The sequence below is a fragment of the Notolepis coatsorum genome (assembly GCF_963971535.1).
Source record: "Notolepis coatsorum genome assembly, chromosome: 15".
Taxonomy (NCBI): Eukaryota; Metazoa; Chordata; class Actinopteri; order Aulopiformes; family Paralepididae; genus Notolepis; species Notolepis coatsorum.
Window position 1 is genome coordinate 40414823 of NC_140179.1, and position 19178 is coordinate 40434000.

The window sequence follows — 19178 nt, forward strand, 5'->3', positions numbered from 1 at the left end:
AAACATATAAACAAACATGACAACACACGATAAGATATACAAGCATTATTAACAGTGCACATCCAATGAAATCACCATATAGTTAAATGTCTGATACAGGATATACCCCCAATACCTACTATCTAATACCCTACACACATATGCTCTAGCTCGTACCCCCCCCTCCCAGACCCCCCATTGGATAATCCATCCATTATCCCTCGCTCCTAACCAGACACTACCATTATATGCTAGCTTTTATTTTCTCCACCACTTCTAACCACATTGTCATTTTGGATTCATTGAGACCCAAAATTCTTGCTGTAGATATTTCTTGATAAATCACATCGAGATATGTAATAATCCAGACCTTTCGGCAAATTTTTTCCGGTTGGAACCATTGTGATGCTATCAGCTTTTTAGCCACTGTGATACCCGATAAAACCAATCTCTTTAGCTGTGGATGTACTGCACACTCAAAAACATCATTCAGCAGTAATACAGAGGGGTGTACAGGTATATTCAGAGTTACGAGATTTGATAATTGCTGGGTCACCTCTTTCCAGAATATCTTAACTGGTGGGCAGTCCCAGTACATAAATGTCCCCTCGTCCCCATTTGTACATAAGGAGCATTTGGAGTCTTGTTTAAGACCCATTTGTTCAGTCTTATAGGAGTCAAGTATGTCCTGTGAATATAGTTAAGATTTATTTGTTGATGGTCCGGGTTCCTTGATGTAAATCGAACATTTGCCCAGGCTTCTTGCCAATCAAAATAACTTTCCAGGTCTGGTATATCCCTCCTCCAGACGGAGTCTAGGTGGAGGGTTTCATACGAGGACGTTAGTAATTAATGATAAAAATCTGAAACAAAACCTCTCGATGTCTCTCTTTCATAGAAGAATTTGTGGTATCTGTGGTGTTCAATTGGTATATTTAATGGAACACCGTGAGACTTCAAACATAACAATAACTGTGTGTAAAAAAAATGGTGGACTCTGTGAGATTACATTTTTTGCGTATTTCTTCATAACTACAAAAACCCTGTTTGTTAAAAACATCACCTAATGAGTGTATGCCTTGCTTTTCCCATATAGGGAATCTTATAGGTCGTTTTCCAATCAAAATTATGCCATTTATGTGGGTTAGAATATTTTTTTTGTGTTTCACGCCATATCCGGATCGCATGAGTAATTATGGGGCCAAATTTCCGTTTGCATTGCTTAATTGATAATTTAGTGTATGCTATGTCCTTCAGTCTATGTGGGGCTACTATATTTTCTTCTAATTTTCTCCAGGATACTAATGCTTGGAGATCAAACCATGTTGTCAATGGTCTTAAAGTGTACGCCTTAAAATAGTGGAAAAAATCTGGAAATGCCATACCACCGTCTGCTTTGTTTCTCTGTGCAGTGGATCTTTTTATACGTGGTGGTTTGTTATTCCAAATAAATTTGTATGTGGAGGAGTATAATTTTTTCCAGTAACCCTCTGGAGGGGGTAACGGTAGCATTGAGCTGAAGAAGTTGTATTGAAGATATAATGCTTGTTTGCAAAGTTTGCTGGAGCCACTTCATCCAGAAGGGCACACCCCGGTCAGAGAGCGGACGCAGACACAGAGAACAGTCCTTTCGTATTTATTAAGGATTCTGTTGTTGAGCGATATGCTTCCATCCAGGTCGTAGGGCTGGATGGAGCGATCAAAGATTGAGTGAGTGGTGTTCTGCAACAGATAAGCAGAACACACAATAATTAACAGAGGTACATGCTTATTAATCATAACCTGAACACACAGCAAAATATGCTATCTAGCATATTAGCATTGGCTGCATGGACCAAACATAATGCGCACAACTGAAAGGATGCTATCTAGCATGTTAGCATCGGCCGCATGGACCAAACATAATGCACACAACTGAAAGGATGCTATCTAGCATATTAGCATTGGCTGCATGGACCAAACATAATGCACACAACTGAAAGGATGCTATCTAGCATATTAGCATTGGCTGCATGGACCAAACATAATGCACACAACTGAAAAAGATGCTATCTAGCATATTAGCATTGGCCGCATGGACCAAACATAATGCACACAACTGAAAAGATGCTATCTAGCATATTAGCATCGGCCGCATGGACCAACATAACAAGTAAATGGCAGAATGCAATGGCATCCAGAACACACAACTGAAGAGATGCTATAGCATTATTGGCATTAGCATAGCTCAATTAGCAGCATGAATTAACACAACGTAGCAAACCAAATCATAGTCACACATGCATGTCACAGCATCTCAACACATAAGGCAGGCTACATATGACATGTATCTATCATTACCATAGGCACTATATTTGTAGGCTATTGGTGACTTACTTAGTTCATGAACGCACTCTTACTGGGACAGCAGACAGCAATGGAACACATGGGGGCAAGATGGCCGCTGTATTTAAACCCATTAGGACCCCTGGGCTGTCCAGAGAGATGCCAGACTATAAATAATAGGACCCCTGGGCCATCAAAGAAGTGCCTGACTGGAAATGACAATACACAGCATAACAAATCATGGGGAATTTACAACAAGTTGATTCTAGGTAGTACGTCCATCTTAACTATTGATATCCGTGCCTGTACTGAGTTTTTAAGTTTTGACCACCTATCAAGGTCGTCTTTGATTTTGTTTTGGATTTTTATGTAATTGTGCTTCACCGTTTGTCTTATGGTGGGGAATATTTCCACTCCCAAACATCTAAAGTGTTTTACCATAGGTATCTCTTCTGGGAGGGTTATATATTTTTTTGCAGGGGCGTTAAGTGGAAGGAAAGCCGACTTCGGCCAATTTATCTTAAATCCCGATAAATCTCCAAAGTCCTCAATCAACTCGAGCAGATGAGGCAATGTGGTGTTGGGGTTTTGCATGAACAGTATTACGTCGTCCGCATATAAACTAATTTTATGTTGTGTGCCCTTGATTACGATTGGTTCTATGGATTGGGATTGTCTTATATATTGTGCTAAAGGCTCTAATGATAGATCGAATAGTCCGGGACTAAGAGGGCAACCCTGTCTAGCTGAGCGAGATACCAGAAAGATTCCGGAGGTGATTATACCTGTTGTAATCATGGCCGATGGGTCTTTGTATACTACTTTAATCATATCAATGAAACCTTTACCTAACCCCATCCTTTCTAATACTGCCCATAGATACGACCATTCCAGCCTGTCAAAAGCTTTCATTGCATCCAGGGATAGCATCGCCTTAGGTATGGTGTCGTCCTTGTCAGCAACTAGTACGTGCAGTATTCGTCTTATGTCATCAGTGATCAAGCGGCCTCTTATGAAGCCAGTTTGGTCCGGATGAACTAAAGACGTCATATGCTTTTGTAATCTGATGGCTAATACCTTAGAGTACAGTTTGATATCGGTTCCGAGGAGGCTTAAGGGTCTATAACTACCGCACTCGGTGGGGTCTTTGTCTTTTTTAAGGAGGACTGTTATGAGTGCAATATTGTCGTTCTTATGGAAGTTCCCCTCCTTGACTGAGTATAAAATCATATTTAGTAATAAGGGTCCAATTATGTCCCAACAAGAGAGGTACATTTCTGGTGGGATACCGTCTCTTCCAGGAGCCTTACCACTTTGCATTTCGGATATGGCCTTTGTGGTACCCTTGACTGAGATTTCATAATCAAAACTGTTAGATCAACCCTGAAAACTGAAAATATCTGTGGTAATAGTTCATAACATGGACTCTCAGAGTGATGGAACAAACAGTAGCAGGCGTCAGTGTTGTGTGACATTCTGGGGAGCCTTCAGGCAAACCCCCGCATGCTAAAACTATTTGCTCAACTGTATTTAGAAGAACAGTTGGAGACACAGGGGGCAGGTCATAAAAGCCCCCTCATGCTAAAACTGTTTGTGACACATTCAAGGAGTCTTGAAGACAGTTGGGTAACTGTGAAACAAAACCACACACTGGAGATCATCTGACTGGGACCGCCTCCCAGAAGACAAACCTAATTGGACCAAACGTATTATTAGAATATGCTAGGATTGGTGGAAATCAGAGTATATAAGAGAGAGCGCTGTGTTTGAGAGGGAGGCCAGAACAGATGCACCCACCCCAGGGGGTCTTTCTGGTCTCCACCACTTCCACAGACCATGGTTCGACTTTGCCCTACGCGAGTAAACTGTATATGGAATAATCACTGGTTTGTGATAACTAGAGTAGGATGCCTATCTTAGACCCAGGTTTAATCATGTGGTGACAAGGAGTACTATGGTCTTATTTCATAACATAACATGACTACTATTTATGTGCAATACTGTCTTGATGTAGAGAGCCAACGTGTAAGGGCTATTGTGATTTACCTCATCAATCCTTTTGTACAATCATGTATTATGCTGAAATACATTTCCTGTATGTAACTAATGCATTATCCACTCTTGGCCGCGCTGCAAATAAATGAGTTTGGACCATAGTTCCTCTTTTGTCTGGCTGCACAAGTTTATTCTCTACAGGCTATTTTTGGGAGTCAGATGAGGACCATGTTACTATCACTCTGTGATCTTTCCCTCCTTCCAGATAGCAACCTCATTGTGCTGTAATTAACCGTAGATATTCATTAGGAATATACGACACCTTCTTGAGTTCCTCTAGTGTGATCGGTGTTTCTAACTGTTTTTCTAGCGTCATCCTCTGAAAGTTTAGGGAGATTAATTTGATTAAGATATGTGTCCATTTTGTTTTGATCGAAGGTCGTTTCTGATTTATACAAGTTGGAGTAGAATTCTTTGAATGTCGCGTTTATTTTTTCAGGGTCTGTAACAAGTACTTGTTGTGCTCTAATGGTAGTTATATCTGCAAATTTTGCATTAACTCTTAATCGCATAGCTAATAGGTGACTTGGTTTAGAACCTTGAGAGTACTGCTGTTGTCTTGTGCTACGTATTTGTATTTCCGATTGTTGTCTGTATATGGCATTAATCTCTTTTTTTAGTACATTAACTTGATTTTCCAGTCGAATCGAGTTGTTGTATTGTAAAGAATTAAATAACGTTGAGTAAAGCGTTTCCAGTTTAGCCAGTTTTGAGCATCGATTCTTGCGCATTTTGGAGGAAAAGCTATCAGTGAAATCCTTGATCATTCCCTTTACCGACATCCATAATATTCTGGGGTCCTGCACCGAGTTTGCATTCCTCCGTAGGAATACTGTAAGAGCTTCTTTGAGTTGTGTAATGAATTCCTTGTTATTAAGCAGCATCGAGTTAAATCGCCATCTTGGGGCTCGGGAAGATAGTATACCAAATGTTCCTTTTAGGAGTAAATAACAGTGATCTGATAATGCATTGGGTATCATTTCCACATCATATTTATCAAATAGTCTCGGGGATGCAAAAACATAATCTATTCTGGATAATGTGTTATGTCTCGCAGATCGACAAGAGTACTTCCGGGTCGTGGGGTTAAGTGATCGCCATAAGTCATTTACACCTGTAATCTTCGACCAATCCTTTAATGCATTAGATGAATTTTTTTGTTCGTTGGAAAATGAGGGGTAAGATTTGTCCATCCTTGGATTCCAAATGGCATTAAAATCCGCACCAATTATAAATGAGTAATCGGGAAGGTCTAACATTGCTTTGGTAAGTGTAGTGAAGAAACCAACTTCGTACAAATTTGGGGCGTATACCGCTACCAACGCTATAAGAGACTTCCTCTTCTGACGGCAACCCTCTCCGATGCTGGACTGTTCGGGAAGGCCCTGCAGTTGATAACCTCGACGTGCAGAGAAATGCAGGAGGAACGCTCCGTGCTCCAACCTCATTTTCTTCCTCCCGACGTCGCCGGTGGAGTCAGGCGGCTGCCACGTCGTCGAGCTTCTTCCGCCATGGCTGCTGCTACTACCACCGCCACTGCTAGTCCTTCGAGGAAGAAGGCCAGGAGGAGAGAGGGCGCCTCCGCTGCAGCCGGCCCATCTACGCCCGGAGGAGACGGTAGGGATCGTCGAGACCAGCCGCCTATTGTCTACCGTCCCTCCGGGGCTTCCCGGGGTGGCAAATCCCGAGCGGCTCGAGGCGGCAGGCGCCGCTAGACCCAGTGACTGTTTACCCCTCCCCGGCCCTCCCATATACTTTTGTTCAGAAATAAAAAGTCCCCTCTAAAGGGGGACTGTATTTTTTGTTAACAAACTGTGTGTTTCTTCACCAAACATATGATGGGGTTGCAAAGTGTGAATCTTCACTAGTATGGGTTGATAGAAGGGTTACGTTCATGTTAAGAGCTTTAAGCAAGGTCTGCAGCCTACACTCGGTTGAAAAAGGGTTTTTTCTACCTCGGCCTGAGTCTCCACATAAGGTAGAGGTTTCTTGTATGTTCTGTTGCTTGCACAAGTAATGTTGAGCTACAACACTGTTGTGTTGGTTGCAGTAATGCTCGTATGAACACGTACCACGGCTCAGCCGTTCTCGCTCTCTCTATCAGTGTTTTCTATGTTCAACATGGATGCGGTGTAGGATTCACACACACACGCGACTTGGTTTTGTTGTAAACCCTGTTCACAGTTATCTGTGGGTAGCGTGCATTGTATTAGCTTGCGCTATTCATTAGCATTCTACCAAAGGTGTCATATGCTAAAGTTGTTGTTGTGTGCAAAGGGGAAGGGCTTGTGAGGGGGTGCAGAATAAACCCCTCCTTCCCTCTTCTGATTGGTCAGGGGGTTTTACTCATCTCTTGTCAGTCCAGTCAGGGCCAACAGGGAGGGGGGGGGGGGGAAGGGTGGCCCTGACTCTGCTCCTATTAACAGGCGTGGAGTGTTGGGTTTCCCCCCGTCATAGCACACGTCACTACGCACGTTGCTGTTGACGATGGCTTCCGTGAGTTAGACCTGTACGTACGGTCTGTTGCTGTCAAAGTGTCGGGATAGAGCGTAGGACTTACGGGTCCGCTACGCTCGATATATGTGTAACTTGAGTCGGTTGGTCACATAACTCGAGGTTACCATGGCTTTTTCACTCTATGACTCACGTGGGAAGGCTCTCTGGGGAATTTCCATCTAAATCCTCTGTGGTGGGGGTGACTGGATATAAAAATGTGAACAGTTTTGTCCTCAGTTGTGTCAAATGGGATTCATGTCAGTCGGTGCTTCCTTTCTTTTTATTGAAAGAGTGTGGAGTATAGGAAGCACCACACCCTCCTTGTCGTTTCTCCCAGGCGCCTTGGGGTTTCAATGAAGGGTCTAAATAGCCTGTTCATTGATGTGGTTGTGTCCCGATGCATGCATAGTGCTAGCTCGGGGTGTTTCTGATAAGACTCATGCGGGTAACTAGTACGCCTTGGTTGCTTGTTGTTAAAACAGCGTTTTTATAAAGCAACTGGGATGGAGGTTTATCCTCTTCCGGGAACCTGTTAATGGTTCTCGACGGATTCTCGTTCATATCTGGGGGATGTTAATGGAATAGATCAGGACATAGGTAGAGGGGTTTCACGCCCTTGGGGTGGGCCACCGCGCACGGTTCACACCGGCCATCTGGGTGGCGCCCTCTTTTCATGTTTTTTGATCGATGCGCATATCTGCCCCTTCTTCCGGAGTAGGCATGTCGGCGTGGTTAGGGCACGGGACTGGTTCTGGTCACGCTGGTCCAGGTCAGTTAACCCGTTTGTCCGCCGGGGATGCAGATCTGCTGTTCTGGTGCCCTGAGGGACTTGGGCTTTTTTCAGGGGGAAAAAGGCCGGGTCGGCCCGGGGCGTCACAAGGTTAGGCGTTATGGAGACCCTTGTTGGGTACTCTTTTGTAACTGGCACTATCATAAGGGGCTGGTTCTCTTCTTCGTACCTCTCTCGCGCATGGCGGGGAGAGGGCTGTTGGGGTGGTTTCTGGACCTCCTCTGGTAACCCTGTGTGATTCCCGAGCCGCCGGGCCCGGTCCAAAGTAAAGTTTCGTTGATACCGTAGACCTGGGATAACCCTTTATTCTTGAGGGGTTATAGGAACAACCGCCGCCTATGGTAACGACTGGGTGGTTGATTCCCTGGTGTGTTGGAGCAGTGTCAACTCCCGGGTTCTCCGGTTGAGTGTGCCCCTGCACGTTCATGACGTCTGCCAATCATGTCAGCCTTCTCTGCCTCGACCCCTCTGGGTGGGTTTTTTTTAATGGAGGCTTTGTCATGGTGATCGACAACGCCAGCATACGCCCCTTCTGCCGGGGGGGCTGTTTTCAGCTGACTCCTTTGGCGCCTGTCTCGTCCGCAGTGCTCCAGGCTCAGGTTACAGCCTGCTGCCTGGTTTCCCCGGTACACTGCCTGCTTCCGTTGGTTAACCATTTGAGTGCTTACGGCCATGCTGACTGCCTGTTCTGCAGGGTCAGTGTGCCAGGCGGTGTGCTATTGGGGGGAAAGGGCCCGCTCTTGGAGGGGCCCTATCCGAATGCGCTGGCGATGTGGGGGGCGGTGTCACTAAGTGACCGCCTGGTGGGGTCTTGATGCCTGGCGTCATTGACCTCTCCGGGCCCCCTTTTTCCAGGGGATCCAGTCCCTTCGGTGGGTCTGGGTCTTCCTTCGCGCTCCGCTGCTACGGCCTTGCCACGGGGTTGGGTTCCTCTTGACCCCGTGATTTTGGGGACAGTAACGAAGTTGTTCCTTCTGTTCGTTCCCGGGTGTCATGCGGGTTGTGCGTGTGTGTAGTCGTGGGGTCAAGCCACGGTCTGCTCACCCTGTGCGTTGAGTTGCTTGAGTGCCTCTTCGCACGGTCGGATCCGTCGCCCTCCCGTGAACCTCCAATAGGGGGGGTAACTTCCATTAGGGAGGGTCGGGGGGGCTCGGTCCTCCCCGGTCTGATGGTTGTGGGGGGCCTCAGCGGGGTACATTTGTCGGGCTATGGCTCCGCTCAGCCCCTGTTGTGCAACTAGGTGCTGAGCAAGCCATAATGATACAGAACGTAAGGTTAGTTATGGTGCGCTCAGCACCTAGGACGCCGCTGTTGCCCTTGATCTCGCCTTGTGGTGAAAGTTTGGGAAGGAGGCGAGTAGGTGACCACACACCTGCTTATGAAGGTAAGCGGAAGGGGGTGTGGTCAGACGAATGTTGGGATGTAAAGGTACATGGTGGAATTTTTTATTCAGTGTTTATGCACGAAGTGAAGTACAGTGCAACTAGGTGCTGAGCGCACCATAACTAACAGAATAGGGTTATATACATAACCTTACGTTATGAACACTGATCTCTCCAGACACAAGCACACATGAACACACACATACACACACACACACAACACAACATTCTGCACTCGCACACACACAAACGCACCACAGGTCACTTTAAACAGACAAGAAAAGGTCACTTTAAAGGAAGGAAAAGGACACTAACTTGTTGTGATTGTTGTACAGTATAGTTAGTAACAGCAAGTATAGCATAGGGACATAGAAGAAAAACTGCACATTGTATAGGTATGTACATAGGATCCAGTGTCTTTAAGCGATTTATTAACATGTCTATTTACCATGTCTATTCTAGTTATCTTTTTATTATTATTACTATTACTATTGTTTTTATTGCACAATCGAAGCGGACATGGCCAACTGCATTTCACTGTATGCCCTATGTATGTAATGAATAAAACTCTTGAATCTTGAATATTAATACTGGCAAAGCTTCTTGCTTCACCTATTGGACTGCTCTGCACCAATAGGAACCCACTGAAAGAATTTTACTCAATGCACTGACGAGGACCACACCCCTCTCTGCTTGGCATATAAGCAAGTAGCCATCTATCACTGACCAGGACCCCACCCCTCTCTGCTTGGCATATAAGCAAGTAGCCGTCTATCACTGACCAGGACCACACCCCTCTCTGCTTGGCATATAAGCAGGTAGCCGTCTATCACTGACCAGGACCCCACCCCTCTCTGCTTGGCATATAAGCAAGTAGCCGTCTATCACTGACCAGGACCCCACCCCTCTCTGCTTGGCATATAAGCAAGTAGCCGTCTATCACTGACCAGGACCCCACCCCTCTCTGCTTGGCATATAAGCAAGTAGCAGTCTATCACTGACCAGGACCACACCCCTCTCTGCTTGGCATATAAGCAAGTAGCCATCTATCACTGACCAGGACCACACCCCTCTCTGCTTGGCATATAAGCAGGTAGCTCTCCAATAGATAGAACCTGATAAAGGGACAAGGGGAGGATCATGAAGCGGCTGCACATTTGTCCTCCACTGAAACCCCTCCGAGGAGAGCAGAGGAGGAAGCTACTCTACTGAAACCCCTCAGAGGAGGCAGCTACTCTACTAAAACCCCTCAGAGGAGGCAGCTACTCTACTAAAACCCCTCCGAGGAGGCAGCTACTCTACTAAAACCCCTCCGAGGAGGCAGCTACTCTACTAAAAACCCATCAGGAGGCAGCTACTCTACTAAAACCCCTCAGGAGGCAGTTACTCTACTAAAACCCCTCCGAGGAGGCAGCTACTCTACCAAAAACCCCTCAGAGGAGGCAGCTACTCTACTAAAACCCCTCAGATGAGGCAGCTACTCTACTAAAACCCCTCAGGAGGCAGCTACTCTACTAAAACCCCTCAGATGAGGCAGCTACTCTACTGAAACCCCTCCGAGGAGGCAGCTACTCTACTGAAACCCCTCCGAGGAGGCAGCTACTCTACTGAAACCCCTCCGAGGAGGCAGCTACTCTACTAAAAACCCCTCAGAGGAGGCAGCTACTCTACTGAAACCCCTCAGGAGGCAGCTACTCTACTAAAACCCCTCAGAGGAGGCAGCTACTCTACTAAAACCCCTCCGAGGAGGCAGCTACTCTACTAAAACCCCTCAGAGGAGGCAGCTACTAAAACCCCTCAGGAGGCAGCTACTCTACTAAAACCCCTCAGAGGAGGCAGCTACTCTACTGAAACCCCTTCGAGGAGGCAGCTACTCTACTAAAACCCCTCAGAGGAGGCAGCTACTCTACTAAAACCCCTCAGAGGAGGCAGCTACTCTACTGAAACCCCTCCGAGGAGGCAGCTACTCTACTAAAACCCCTCCGAGGAGGCAGCTACTCTACTAAAACCCCTCCGAGGAGGCAGCTACTCTACTAAAACCCCTCCGAGGAGGCAGCTACTCTACTGAAACCCCTCCGAGGAGGCAGCTACTCTACTAAAACCCCTCCGAGGAGGCAGCTACTCTACTGAAACCCCTCCGAGGAGGCAGCTACTCTACTAAAACCCCTCCGAGGAGGCAGCTACTCTACTGAAACCCCTCCGAGGAGGCAGCTACTCCACGTGCTCTGACCTACCTGGGTGTAGCAAAAGGCAATGCCTTCACACAGCCAAGTGTTTTTGACAGAGCTCGACTGTTGTGCTTCATCATGACACAACTGTCAGGTAGATCTGAAGCTTGCTGTGCATCTCACATAGACAGAGCACACAGGTGGGGCATAACAAACGCCTGCTCCTTTCTCTGTCGTCAGAGTGAGGAGGAGGATCAACTGCCTTCAGGAAAATATCCCCGGAGCCGAACAAACTCTTGATATTTTTAGAAATATTTGATATTGATGATGGCCAGGCCTATTTGAACTGACAGAGTGCACGGCTCACCGACACGCTTGGCAGACGAGATGGCCAAAAGAAAAGCTGTGTTAAACGACAAAAAGGGGCTCTCCGTAGACTTTGAAGTACTAAAGGGAGGTCCCACTGTGGAACAACTGGTGCATATGGCTGGTTGAGTCTTTATGTGAAACAGTATGTTGGCCTGCACAAGGGGGTTGTAACTTGTGGAAGGCTGAATTTAAGATGTTTTGGGTAGGAATGCTTTCTTTCTGGGACTCAGTACTGTTTCACAATATGTTCTATTGGTGGGAGTGAGGGTGAAGCTTCCTCCATTAGGTTCCTCCGCCAGTGTTATTAGAGCTCAATGAAATGATTAAGTAGCTGTCCCTATAAGACAAGGTATCGCTATTTTTTCTACATCTTCTACATCATTTCATGGAGCTGTAATTAACACAAGTACACAACAAAGGATTCAATGTCCTCGATGACATCACTGGTGGCCACATGCAAAGTTTCTGTAAATGTGTGAGATTATGTGCAAAATAAATCAGCATTAACTTTTGGTGAAGTGCCACTTTAACCTTACTGATTATAGATCTAAAACCTTACTTTAACCTTACTGTTTATAAATCTAAAACCTTACTTTAACCTTACTGTTTATAAATCTAAAACCTTACTTTAACCTTACTGTTTATAAATCTAAAACCTTACTAACCTTCCTGGAGACCTTATGTCTCATCATAACTCACGCTTAACCCTAACCCTTACCCTAACCCATACCTTAACCCTTACCTTGACCCTTACCTTGACCTTCTATGCCCCTCCAAGACCTGAAGAGGAAGAGTTAATCCGGTAAAAGAAGGGTTGAGGTTTTTAAGCCAAAGATACACCTGGCAACACACAGCCAACCGGATGGTTTGCCCCAATGAGGTGGCAGCTTGCCCAGGAGAACTGTGAGGTCATCTTCCTAACACTTGGTCCACTTTGAATCACCCAGAATGCACTGTAAATCCCACATACACCACCCCCACCCGCCCCCCGCCTATGAGAATCTACCTTTTTCTTCTCCAGAATGCCTAAAAGCTTGACCTGATGAGGTCACACAGGGTCTTCACAGCTGTGTAAACATCCAAAGCATCTCATGCCAACCCCCTAAACCCTGACCCCTGACCCCACCGCGGGACAATCTCCTGGCCTTTCACACAGTGCTGCTCCTGCCTTTACAGAGAAGTAGCCTACCAGAACATTCCAAGAAGGCATGGTGGGTATTTTATGGTAATGACCAAAGGATTATGGAAACACCATGAAATAACCATCTGTATTAAACTATCCTGGTTTAATTATTATTAAATAATTTATTATACCACAATATGATATAAGTGGTACCATGGCGATACATGACTCACCATGGCACTACCCCGGTAAATTATTAATACAATGATAGGTACCATGGTAAAGCTGAAATTATTATTATGTTGTATGGATTTCTTTAAGCAAAGTATTCAGAAAGTACCTGAAAGTAATCTCATTACATTGCTGAGTTGGAGTAATCTAATGGCCTATATAGGCCTATTACATAACTGATTAAGACTGTATGTATGTAGTCAGTCATCTGTAGCTGATTACATTCTGAAGGGAACCTTTCCACCTCCATCTGTGACTGGTTTGACTTTGTTTTAACCTGTTAAGCTGTAGCCCTAATTTCAGATATTTCGCCTAAAGGTACATGCCTAAGTAAATGGAAGATTGCTCCACTTCTACAAGGCCAATTTGCATGTTCTTGGTATCTAGGAACATCTAGGGACCTGGGGGTATGTATTCCCAGTGTCAGAAATATTGTGTCTGTTACTAGGCTTGAGTAAATTGTAATGAAAAAAAGGAGAATATAAATTATGATTTATTTTTGCATCTGTGCCGGTGAATAACACCATGAAAACATTGAGGTTCTTTTGATTTCGGACTTCTTGAGATCAAGTGTAAAAAAAATCTAAGCAAATGAATAAAGGGAAGATGATTAAACAGAAGGATTTGTAGATACAGTAATAAATGATAATCGATTTTAATTATAAATTTATATTTGACCTTGAACTTGACCTTGACCTTATTATGGCCAAATCATACATCTATGGATAGGGAAAATGCTCCTCTTTCCAATGGCAGGGTTAAATCTGGATAAATTATTATTTCCGGTAAATCATATAAAACATCGGTAAAAATGAAAATATACACTTTGACTGTTGTTTTGATAGGGTTATGGTCTTTACTCATGGCTAAAAAATAAAAAAAAAAAAAATACTAACTTAACATCCACATGTGGGCCCTCATGGGAACGATTCGCGATGCGCCACTTTGCCGACCTCTAGCGGCTCGGTGTGCATTTCTTTTAATACAATATATAGATAGAATTAAAGCCCTATTTGTTGCCTGTCAATTGCCCTTTCAGGTGACAAAATCCGTTCAGCGGTTCTCGAGTTACATGCCTATGTGAGGCGTGCGCCAAAGTACACATTACCACCCCCGACCTCCGGGGGCTCTAGCTCCGTCAATCATTTGGCGATCTGGAAAACTTGTGGACAGGGTTGTAGCCAATGAGTGTGGCTTTCCAATGATACCCCACATGGGGATCTAATACGGTCTCTATTGATCGATTTATGATAAAGAAAAGCAGGGATCCCCTTATAAGGGGACATTACAGCTTAAATCCTGTCCAAACCAACAGTGTTTTATAAACACAACAATGCTCACATGAAATTACCTAATGGCGTTGATCTAAAACTAAAACTGTTTTAGTGTGGATGGAGGTGCAAAAACGCAGAGAAAACACTACATTTAAACAAAATATCCATATTACATGTGAACGAGAGCATGTCAGCGTTTTCCCCCCATAAGCATTGGTTTTACTTGTCCACACAAATACACTGTGTATTTTTTTAAATGGTAAAAATGGTAAATGGTGCCTTTATATAGCCAACGCGTTTTACCATTTTGTTCCTCACATTCACCCATTCACTCATGGCGTCCTCCTCATCCGGAAATTAGGGGTTAAGTGTCTTGCTCAAGGACACTTCGACACACTGCCCGGGAGGAGCTGGAATCAAACCGGGGTTCTGAAAAAATCTTCACTCTGGTTTTTAAAAAGGTCCATTTCCTATGACCTAGAACACAGTTTGCATTCCGGACGAGAGGCTGAAACGAGAGACTGCAATTCGAAACTGGCCACTGTAAATGTACAGTAAATGTCATAACCCAATAATGCACAAGATCCTCTTCTTGGGACCAAGTAAGGTTTTGTCGATATTCCAATGTACAGTTTTGCTTGTACAGTTGTACAGTTTCCCCCCCCCCCACCTACCCCCCCCCCCCACCTAACTCCAATGTACAGTTCCCCCCCCCCCACCTACCCAACCTCCTCCAATGTACAGTTTCTACGTCAAATCTATATACTCTCTTTTTTTAACTATTTTTGTATCACAAACAGTACTGTATTTGTAAATCTGGTATGTCAAATGTATAGATGTAGCAGTACTGTCTATCTGTATGTCGTGTATGTCATATATGTTATGATGAATTGAAAATGGGGGACCCTGATGTAAACAAGACGAAAGTCTTTCTCTGGTCTGCATTGAGCTGTATTGTATTGTACCCATTCTGCAATCTGTTAATAAAGTTTTCAATCAATCAATCAATCAAAACACATGAACATAGCTACGGTTTCAAACATCCGTGTGGATCAGGCCTGTCATGTGTGTAAATCTTAGAATGTCAAAGAAACTAAACGCCCATGTTTTCCCGTCACAACCCCCCCCCCCCCCCCCCCCTCTCTCTCTGCAGTGGCAGGTTAAATATAGACGACAGGGAAGACTGGCACAGACTGTTCTCACGATGGATGAAACATTTACAGGAGAGGCGGGATCTCCTTCCCCTCACTGCATGTTGGCATAAGCCCCTCCCACTGCATGTGGGCATCATTGCTGCCTGCATGCAGTGCAGGAGCTACTTTAAAGGGATATTTCACTTTAGTAGAAATAGTTCAAACCCATCAGTCTTACCTCTTATCTAAAGTCATCTACTAGTTCAAGTTCTTTATTTGTCAAATACACAATAATACAGGGGGAATTGCAGGTAATGAAATTATTGTGTTTTGAGCTCAGACACAACAGTGCACAATTAAGAAACATCAATGAATACAAGAATGGTAACAATATAGTAGTAGTGACATCAAAATAAAATATAAAATTAGGTAAGATAAAATAGTCAATCTTTTACAGAAAGTGTCTTGCATGTAGTGTATGTGCATGATAAGGTGCAGTGTATGGTGTGTGTGTGTCCAAAAAACAATACAGTAAGTAGTAGTAGTACTATAAATAAAATAAAATATCAAAATGAGGTAAAATAAAATAAAATAGTGTGCGTAAAAGTGTATGTGCATCTTAACATTAAAATGATAAATGGTGCTTTTATCCAAAGCGCTTTACAATTTGTTCCTCACATTTGACCCATTCACACACTGATGGCGGAGGCAGCCATGCAAGGTGCCAACCTGCTCATCAGAGCAGTTTAGGGCCCGCGTCCACCTAGCGCATATTTCTCCGTGAAACATGCTGGGAGTGCGCCGGCAGCGCTGGCATGCAGCGCATCTTGTAGATGACAGAGAGAAATCTACAGCCATGCCGCGGTTTTGCACATATTATAGCATATTTGAATAACTTTATTGTATATTAATTATATATATAGTTATTGCCTGACACCACAGTTCGCCCTTTGCTTTTTATTAGCTTTTTAGTAGTGTATTCGTGTAGTTATTATTATTAGTTTTGTGGCGAATCTCAATGGTCTGTGGGAGACAGCCAGACAGGCAGGCAGCTCCGGTGTCAGGTTACAAACAGAGTGGTAGATGAATGGCTGTGATTGGTTGTCTGAAAATGAGCCCAGCGCATCGCTCTGAAAGTTGAGAAAGTTTCAACTTTCGGCCGCACAAAAAAGCTGAGAAAAGAAGCCGACGGCAGCGCACTTCCTAGAGGCGGCCGCATGCGGCCGCATGCGCTCCCTCCCCATTGGAATACATTGAAAACAGATGCGTGCGGTCAGAAATATGCACCAAGTGGACGAGGGCCCTAAGGGGTTAAGTGTCTTGCTCAAGGACACTTCCAACACGCTGCCTGGGAGAAGCGGGAATCGAACCGGGAACCTCCGGATTACCAGACGACTGCTCTAGATCCGAGTTCAGTTCTGAAAATGTGCCCTTGTACTCCGAACATTCCCCTGGGTGCTCTGTCATCTTTACCATCATATACTCAGGACATTATCCTGGGTGCTCTGTGTCATCTTTACCATCATATACTCAGGACATTCTCCTGGGTGCTCTGTGTCATCTTTACCATCATATACTGAAAACATTCCCCCGGGTGCTCTCAGTGTCATCTTTACCATCATATACTCAGAACATTCTCCTGGAGTTCAAGTTTCTTTATTAGTTGTCATACAAAAATGCTTCTTTCTGTTTTGCTCCAGAGATTGTGCTAGATACAAATAGATAAGTATAAAATAGAAGTAAAGTACGTAGACAAGTGTTCAATGTACTATACAATGCAGAGTAGAAAAGTAACTGAGTTACAATACAATATACAGTACAATGCAGAAATGGGATGAGGTACAATTTAGAGTAAGGTGTGATGAGGTAGAGAGCATCTTGACTGGCAACATCACCTCCTGGTTTGGGAATAGCACTGCACAAGACCGAAGCAGACTACAAAGAATTGGAGGGGGGCTCCCCACCCTCCAGAACATTTACAACAAGCGTTGCAGGGGCAAGGCTAAGAGAATCATTAAAGACTCCAGTCACCCGAACAACTGCCTCTTTGAACTGCTGCGGTCAGGCAAGCGATACCGGAGTCTCAAGGCGAGCACAGAAAGACTCAGAAGAAGCTTCTATCCCCAGGCCATCAGGCTGCTAAACGAACAATGAACACTACACAACAACAACCATCAAACGCACATAGCACACACATCCACACTCACTTTAAACAAACACACTGTAGCACCCACTCCACACACTTTATAGCACACACCCACTTTAAACAAACACACTGTAGCACCCACTCCCCACACTTTATATTTATTGATGAAGGATTGCACTACAACTCGTACACCTTACTGTAAATTGTACCTAAATTGTACCTCATCCCATTTCTGCTTTGCACTATATAGTACTGTACATTAGTACACTGCATAGTATTGTATATTATATGGTAACTCAGTTACGTCTATTCTGCATCGAACATTGTAGTGTACATATGTCTATACTGAACACTGTGACCTCATTTTCTACTTCTAAATTACATGCTATACTATGTTATTTGATACTATCTTGTCTAGCACAGTCTCTGGAGCGTAACAGTAAGAAGCATTTTGTATGAAAGTATTCTGTACTTCTGTATGACAACTATTAAAGAAACTTGAAACTTGAAAGGTAGGTATGAGTTGTAGTGCAAATTCTTTACCAATAAATATAAAGTGTGTTAGGTGTCTAAAGTGGATAAAGTGGGTGCTGCAGTGAGTTGTTTGTTTAAAGTGAGTGTGTGCGTGTGGATGTGTGTGCTGTGAGTGTATTTGATGGTTTGTTACATAGTGTTTATTGTCATTTAGCATCCTGATGGCCTGGGCAGAGGAGTTCAAAACTTGTAATCCCTATTGATTGATTGAACATTTTAATGAACAGATTGCAGAATGGGTACAGTACAGTACAGCTCAATACACACAATTGTTAAGGGGATGCAGACCAGAGAAAGACTTTCGTCTTGTTTACATCAGGGTCCCCCATTTTTAATTCATAATGAGTTGAATTGAATGAATCCAAATCTGATCCGATCAGATAGGGATTAAAAGTTTTGAACTCCTGGGCCCTGGGGATAGAAGCTTCTTCTGAGTCTCTCTATGCTTGCCATGAGACTCCGGTATCGCTTGCCTGACCGCAGCAGTTCAAAGAGGCAGTTGTTTGGGTGGCTGGAGTCTTTGATTATTCTCTTAGCCTTACCCATGCAGCACTTGTTGTAAATGTCTTGGAGAGTGGGAGCCGCCCTCCAATTGTGCGTTCGGCTGAACGGGCCACTCTGTAGTCTGCTGCGGTGCTATTCCCAAACCAGGAGGTGATAGGCGCCTAAGGAAGTAGAGGCGTTCCCGTGCCTTCTTGATAACACTGTCAATGTGTGTGGTCCATGTCAAGTCCTCGGATATGTGGACTCCGAGTACTTAAAACTGTTCACTCTCTCAACCGGTGCCCCGTGGACCCACTGGATGCTCTCAGTGTCATCTTTACCATCTCTTCCAAGTCATTGTCTTATGGAGCAGCTTCAGACTTTATACCCGATGACATCATTTTGACTTTTTGCACTATAGTTTCTGGATTTGTGAGTTGTTCATGTTCACTCATATTCCTGGACCGTCTTACCAAAGAAAACAAATTAAATTGGGTGTAGTTCCCCTTTAAAAATACCTGAATCATCCTTATGTCATACTACAGGGAAAATATAATGTGGAGGTAAAATCAGGATGAGGCTGAAGCACCAAGTGACTGATCTTCCCTCCAGGGCTGCTACTGGGTTCAGTTAACCTGCTTCACAGAAGATGTACTCAAAACAGAGCTGCAGCACCACCTGGAGGAATTC